Source organism: Nanorana parkeri, unplaced genomic scaffold (genome assembly GCF_000935625.1).
Source record: "Nanorana parkeri isolate BGI_ZX_2015 unplaced genomic scaffold, ASM93562v1 scaffold3378, whole genome shotgun sequence".
NCBI classification, from domain to species: Eukaryota; Metazoa; Chordata; class Amphibia; order Anura; family Dicroglossidae; genus Nanorana; species Nanorana parkeri.
In genome coordinates, this window is record NW_017309646.1 from 19,237 (window position 1) to 26,542 (window position 7,306).

The following is a 7,306-nucleotide window of genomic DNA, read 5'->3' on the forward strand; positions in this document are numbered from 1 at the left end:
CAGCAACCAATGATGCTGTGCTGACAGCTCCCCAGCAACCAATGATGCTGTGCTGACAGCTCCCCAGCAACCAATGATGCTGTGCTGACGGCTCCCTCAGCAACCAATGATGCTGTGCTGACGGCTCCCCAGCAACCAATGATGCTGTGCTGACAGCTCCCTCAGCAACCAATGATGCTGTGCTGACAGCTCCCCAGCAACCAATGATGCTGTGCTGACAGCTCCCCAGAAACCAATGATGCTGTGCTGACAGCTCCCTCAGCAACCAATGATGCTGTGCTGACAGCTCCCCAGCAACCAATGATGCTGTGCTGACAGCTCCCCAGCAACCAATGATGCTGTGCTGACAGCTCCCCAGCAACCAATGATGCTGTGCTGACAGCTCCCCAGCAACCAATGATGCTGTGCTGACAGCTCCCCAGCAACCAATGATGCTGTGCTGACAGCTCCCTAGCAACCAATGATGCTGTACCAACAGCGTCCTAGCTACCAATGACACTGTGTTGACAATGTTCTAGCAATCAATTACGTGCTGACAACTCCCAAGCAACAAATGACACTGTGCCAACATTGTCCTAGCAGCCAATGATGCTGTGCTGACAGCTGCCTGGCAACCAATTACACTGTGCCGACAGAGTCCTAGTAATCACCGATGCTGCGATGACAGCATACCATTAACTAATGACTTTGTGCCAACAGCGTCCTAGCAACCAGTGATGCTGTGCTGACAGCTCCCCAACAACCAATGACACTGTGTTGACAGTGTCCTAGCAACCAGTGATGCTGTGCTGACAACTCCCCAACAACCAATGACACTGTGTTGGGAGTGTCCTAGCAACCGAGGACTCTGCGTGGCTGAGCATCTTTGGTTGCGAGGACGCTAGCAACCAACGATGTGGGTTGGGGGAGTCATTCATGTCGGGAGTAAAGAAAAGTTCACTCGCAACACAAATTCCTCCAACAGATTCACCGCCAGTTTCCTTGTCTCCAAAATGGCGGCATTACTTTATGAATCTATTGCAGCCACTGTGACATATTTCAGATGAACAGTAATGCATTGTAATGGTGCCACCGTGAGAATTACCTGCGTTTATCAATTTGGCATAAGACTTCCCAAGTCCCGACTTGAGGGGTCTGTCCTCTCTTCGGGATAGCGGCACCGGGGCTGGGAAGGAGACTTTAGTGGATCTCCTTTGACCTCCAAGTTACATTTACGGACCTCAATGTAGTGTGCTTGCTTTATTCTTAACCCCGCACCTTAGCCGCTATGCTCTGAGGGATACTGTTGGGTTTTAGAGGACGCACGCTTTCTCGGGAAGGGGGGTGGGGGGTGTTAAGAGGGAGGGATGTTTGATGTTTTATTGATGCGTTCATTTACTGTAACTTTAATGTTGCGGTATTTATGTTCTTACATGGACCACTAATATGAATTTTTAAAAATATATATATGTGTGTGTGTGTATATACACTGAGTGGCCAGATTATTATGACCACCCCATCAGTACTGCGTTGGGCCGCCTCGTGACTCCACGAGATGTTGAAAGGTGATGCGAGGAATCTGAAGGTGCCCATACGATCGTACGAGAATCGTGCAGTGTGAATGAAGGCGTGCGACCGTTCCTACTGTACGGTCGCACGTCTTTTGTCTAAGGAGCACGCTAGAAAACTTACGATGTTCGGGAGACAAATGACGCACGGCGCACAATGCCCGTTCAGCATTGCAGTCATCGGAAAGCCCGCCCCTCAGGGGGGCGCGGCTTGCGACCATCGCAAGTACAATCTGCCTGTCCAAGATGGGCAGATCCTACGTTTTTTAATTACTTTACAACCCTCGCAAGACTAAGGTTTTGCGAGGGTTGTCAAGTGTATGGCCACCTTGACACGGCACTGTCGCCCTTCTGTTGTCTTGTACCAGTCTTGCCCCTCCCCCGTTCTGCCCTAACATTGACTAGTCGCTGACGGCCACAATTCGCACGCTCACACCCAGATTTTCGGCTGACTGTCCGGTCTTTAAACACTTTAACAATGAGCCGCTCCTGAACATGTAACGGATTCTGCTGTTTTGCTGATACTCGCTCCATGGCTCCGAGCGCCAACAATCATCCCGCGTTCCGAGGCTGTTACATCGCGTTGTTTCCCCGAATCTTCCCAATCACTTCTACTGTCGTGGTAACCGACCTGCTTCACTATTTATAATGGTCTGGCCCTCTAGCAACTTCAGCGCCAAATTATAGCTAATGTGCCTACAAACGTCAGGTGGTCATAATAATCCGGCCACTCAGTGTATAACAGCTCCCCAGCAACCAATGATGCTGTGCTGACAGCCCCCTCAGCAACCAATGATGCTGTGCTGACAGCTCCCCAGCAACCAATGATGCTGTGCTGACAGCTCCCTAGCAACCAATGATGCTGTACCAACAGCGTCCTAGCTACCAATGACACTGTGTTGACAATGTTCTAGCAATCAATTACGTGCTGACAACTCCCAAGCAACAAATGACACTGTGCCAACATTGTCCTAGCAGCCAATGATGCTGTGCTGACAGCTGCCTGGCAACCAATTACACTGTGCCGACAGAGTCCTAGTAATCACCGATGCTGCGATGACAGCATACCATTAACTAATGACTTTGTGCCAACAGCGTCCTAGCAACCAGTGATGCTGTGCTGACAGCTCCCCAACAACCAATGACACTGTGTTGACAGTGTCCTAGCAACCAGTGATGCTGTGCTGACAACTCCCCAACAACCAATGACACTGTGTTGGGAGTGTCCTAGCAACCGAGGACTCTGCGTGGCTGAGCATCTTTGGTTGCGAGGACGCTAGCAACCAACGATGTGGGTTGGGGGAGTCATTCATGTCGGGAGTAAAGAAAAGTTCACTCGCAACACAAATTCCTCCAACAGATTCACCGCCAGTTTCCTTGTCTCCAAAATGGCGGCATTACTTTATGAATCTATTGCAGCCACTGTGACATATTTCAGATGAACAGTAATGCATTGTAATGGTGCCACCGTGAGAATTACCTGCGTTTATCAATTTGGCATAAGACTTCCCAAGTCCCGACTTGAGGGGTCTGTCCTCTCTTCGGGATAGCGGCACCGGGGCTGGGAAGGAGACTTTAGTGGATCTCCTTTGACCTCCAAGTTACATTTACGGACCTCAATGTAGTGTGCTTGCTTTATTCTTAACCCCGCACCTTAGCCGCTATGCTCTGAGGGATACTGTTGGGTTTTAGAGGACGCACGCTTTCTCGGGAAGGGGGGTGGGGGGTGTTAAGAGGGAGGGATGTTTGATGTTTTATTGATGCGTTCATTTACTGTAACTTTAATGTTGCGGTATTTATGTTCTTACATGGACCACTAATATGAATTTTTAAAAATATATATATGTGTGTGTGTGTATATACACTGAGTGGCCAGATTATTATGACCACCCCATCAGTACTGCGTTGGGCCGCCTCGTGACTCCACGAGATGTTGAAAGGTGATGCGAGGAATCTGAAGGTGCCCATACGATCGTACGAGAATCGTGCAGTGTGAATGAAGGCGTGCGACATTCCCTTTGCCGTCACCCTGCTGAACGCTGCCTCTGAAACCCGTCTGACCGGTCTGGTGGCGGGCGCGGCAGTCAGGGAGCAGACACCGAAATAAGAAAATTGACGCGAAATCACTGCAGAAAAAAAATCAGAGTTGGAAGGTGTGATGCTCTGGCCCCTGCAGACTCTTCCTCCAAATCTCTGTCTTTAGGGAGGTATGGACTTTCAGTTAGTGGACTACGGGTGTCAGTGGGCTACGGGTGTCAGTGGGCTACGGGTGTCAGTGGGCTAAAATAAATGGGTGTGGTTACTGAGGGTGTGGCCACTGAGGGGTGTGGTCACTGAGGGGCGCTGTAAAGCTTTCTCGCACAGGGCACCTAAAGGCCTAAGGCCGGCCCTGTCAGTGGGCTACAGGTGTCAGTGGGCTACAGGTGTCAGTAGGCTACAGGTGTCAGTGGGCTACAGGTGTCAGTGGGCTACAGGTGTCAGTGGGCTACAGGTGTCAGTGGGCTACAGGTGTCAGGGGCTACAGGTGTCAGTGGACTACAGGTGTCAATAAGTGCCAATGGTCAACTCCATTAAGAACTACAAGGCCGTCTGCTGTAGTGACAGATGGGACTTGTAGCCAAAGGATCTGTGAATGGGCGACGCTGCAATGTGTGGGCGGAGCCATGCACAGTTGCACCAATTTCAAGTACAGTATATACAGCATCCTGCAGGGAGAAGGACCCCAGAATTCTGGTAAAGGGGGGGCTGTGTGGGGGAGGGTGGGGCTGCGGCTGTGACCATGTTACGTGTCACATGTTTAATTTGGGTGTAACATAAAACACGGTCAGAGAGATGGACTTAGTCTTCAGTGACAGGCTGCCTCAGTACTCCTCTCAAGAGCCCTCAGCCTGGTACAAGCAGTGGGCTGGCACTTGGGAGGAGTTATGCAAATATCAGAGTGTCTTGATGATTGGATGTCAATCAGGAGGAGTGGGCGGTCCCAGGCAGAAACCCCTGAAATTATCCCCGCTTACTCTTATTAGAGGCAAATCTGCTGGAATGTTCCACTGACCGGGTCTTGGCCACCCAATGCAGCGGGCTCCCCCACTAGCTCCAGGTGGAGAATGCGGGCAACCCAGTGACCCTCAGATACAAGAGAGCTCAGGTTCTATTCAGTGTGCTATTATCCCCGCCCCCGTCCAATGAGGACATCCAGCCTCGGACCTCTTCCCTACCCGATACATACCGCTGACTTCCATCCGGCCTGGTGCCTGCCATGGAACAGTGATCTTCATGTTGATCTGCGCATGTTCTAATGGAGACATTCAAGGACTGCGCATGTTCTAATGGAGACGTTCAAGGACTGCGCATGTTCTAATGGAGACGTTCAAGGACTGCGCATGTTCTAGAGGAGACGTTCAAGGACTGCGCATGTTCTAGAGGGGACATTCAAGGACTGCGCATGTTCTAATGGAGACATTCAAGGACTGCGCATGTTCTAGAGGAGACGTTCAAGGACTGCGCATGTTCTAATGGAGACGTTGAAGGACTGCGCATGTTCTAATGGAGACGTTGAAGGACTGCGCATGTTCTAATGGAGACGTTGAAGGACTGCGCATGTTCTAATGACAGCCTGCAGATGGCGCCCCTGTACCGGTTCTCCGCAGCTATGCCTGGCAGGGACGGAGATGACGTCTTCCCACCGCGTGCTTGTCCTGGGCGAATCTCCAAGCCCTCGGGGTATTTAAAGGGGCCGGGTTGGGAGATCGGGGGAAGTAAATTAGGGCAACGCCCACAAAATCTGAGTGAGTTCTGTAATGGGAATATTAACGCTCACGTGGGTTCTGCCGGAAAATGTCCATTTCTGCTCAGGAGGATCCTATTCATGAACCCGATCCCGCAATCCTGCAACTTTATTCTGTAAGTCACATTTATTCTGGGTGTCGCCTCTTATAACTCGTGTAGGCGATTGTACGATTCTGCACCACGCACATAGAGATGGGTATTCACTAACTAGCTCCAACTTGATTTTAACATTTTAGCTTATTAGTTCTGCAATAGATGTGTTCTCATGTACCATAATTTCATTTTTATATTTTTTTACTTTTTCAAATTTTTATTTATCTTATTATCTTTTACTTTTTTTATAATGTTTTAATTTTTTTAAACTTTTTGATTACTTTTTATTTTAATAATTTCTTATTACTTTTTATTTATTTTTTACTTTTTATCAATTTTAACTTTTAATCATTTTTCCACTTAAATGTATTGCTATCTCACACACACAACCCCCTGTGTGATAGCATTTGGCAGTGACAGGTTCTCTTTATTGAACCTGTCACCTCCAATACAGGAGTTCTAGTACAGCGCTGCGCTGGAACTCCTTTGACAGCTGAGATGGAAAGGCTGCGAAGCGGGGAATAGACATTCTCCGTTCTGCTCCCCGCTCTTCATCGTGAATTAATGTGCCGTGGTCTCCCAGAGGGGAGGGGGACCCCGAAAACCACAGCAGGAAGGGAGGAGGCCAGCGGTGAGAGGCAGCCAGGTGATGTAGGGGCGGACCGAGCGGCACGCAAATTACAAGTGATCTCGGCGACATCGCTGGGATCGCTTGTACTAAAACACTGGCTTGGCTGCTCTACATTTATCCCGGGCTTGCCCCGAAGTTGGGCTAAATGTAGTGTAGCGCCCTCTAAAATGTCGCTATTCAATTTAGAGATACCTGGACTGTAACCAGTCTAGATCCTGATTATACAGAGCTCTGCATTCTATAGGTGTCCCTGAGTCTGCTGGATCGATTGCTCCTCCTGTTGCTGAGGAAAAGGGAGCCTTGGCATACAGTGAGGGAGGATCCACCCTCAGGTTATGACTATGCACCTGGCCCTAGCCAATCCCTGAGTAGGATGACTCAGAGGCATGGTTGAGGGCAGGTAATAAAAGGTCTGGGGACATTGTGGAGAACTCTCTTCCCCCTAGGGGCCTTGCCCTAGGAGGACTGTGTGTGATGCAGAGCAAATGGCCTGGGCCTCAGCACATGGCAGGTGCTGAGGGGCCTGGAGGCCTAAGGATACACTGATACTTCACTGGGCCCATACACGTGGCAGGTGTTGGGTGCCTTGTTCTAAGAAGATACTCTCATTTAACTGGAGTGCTCCTTGGCAGTTGCAGATGCTGAGGGCACAGAAGTTCCAGATCCTAAAGAGGAAAATACCTGATGGAAGCTGGGTCGGGGAGGAGTCCGCTTGTTGAGGCATACCGCAGAGGAGCTGGTGCGAGCGTCCGTCTGGGACCCACAAGGGAGATCCCACACCCTATTCCAGGTATCTGTTCACAGTACTACTACTACCACTATGGGTCCCTGGGACCAGATCGCAGTGATTTCGGCCTTAGCGGTTGCTAGGGGAGAAAGCTGTCCTCCGAAGTATTTCCTATGGCATCCTACAGATCCTAAACCCTCTCTCTCCTATTGATGTTGCAAATAAATACCCTAAAAAGACCCTAAGACTCGAGCCGTTCTGTCCGTGAGTGTCGGTGTGCTGTTGCTGATCAAAGGGGACTGGCAGCTGGAACCAACAGGTAGGAGAACCTATTACAATATTCAGCGGCTCCTTCGGGGGTGAGCGCTACAGTAGATTAAAAAAACTACCTGCCCAGCGGCTTTGCTGCCCCTCTATTCCCTGCTGCCCCAAGGCCCGGCCTCGGTGGCCTTGTGGGAAATCCGGCCCTGCTTGTGCTGCAAGTTTTCAGCAAGTCTACAACTTGCCAGGAATGTGCGCAGC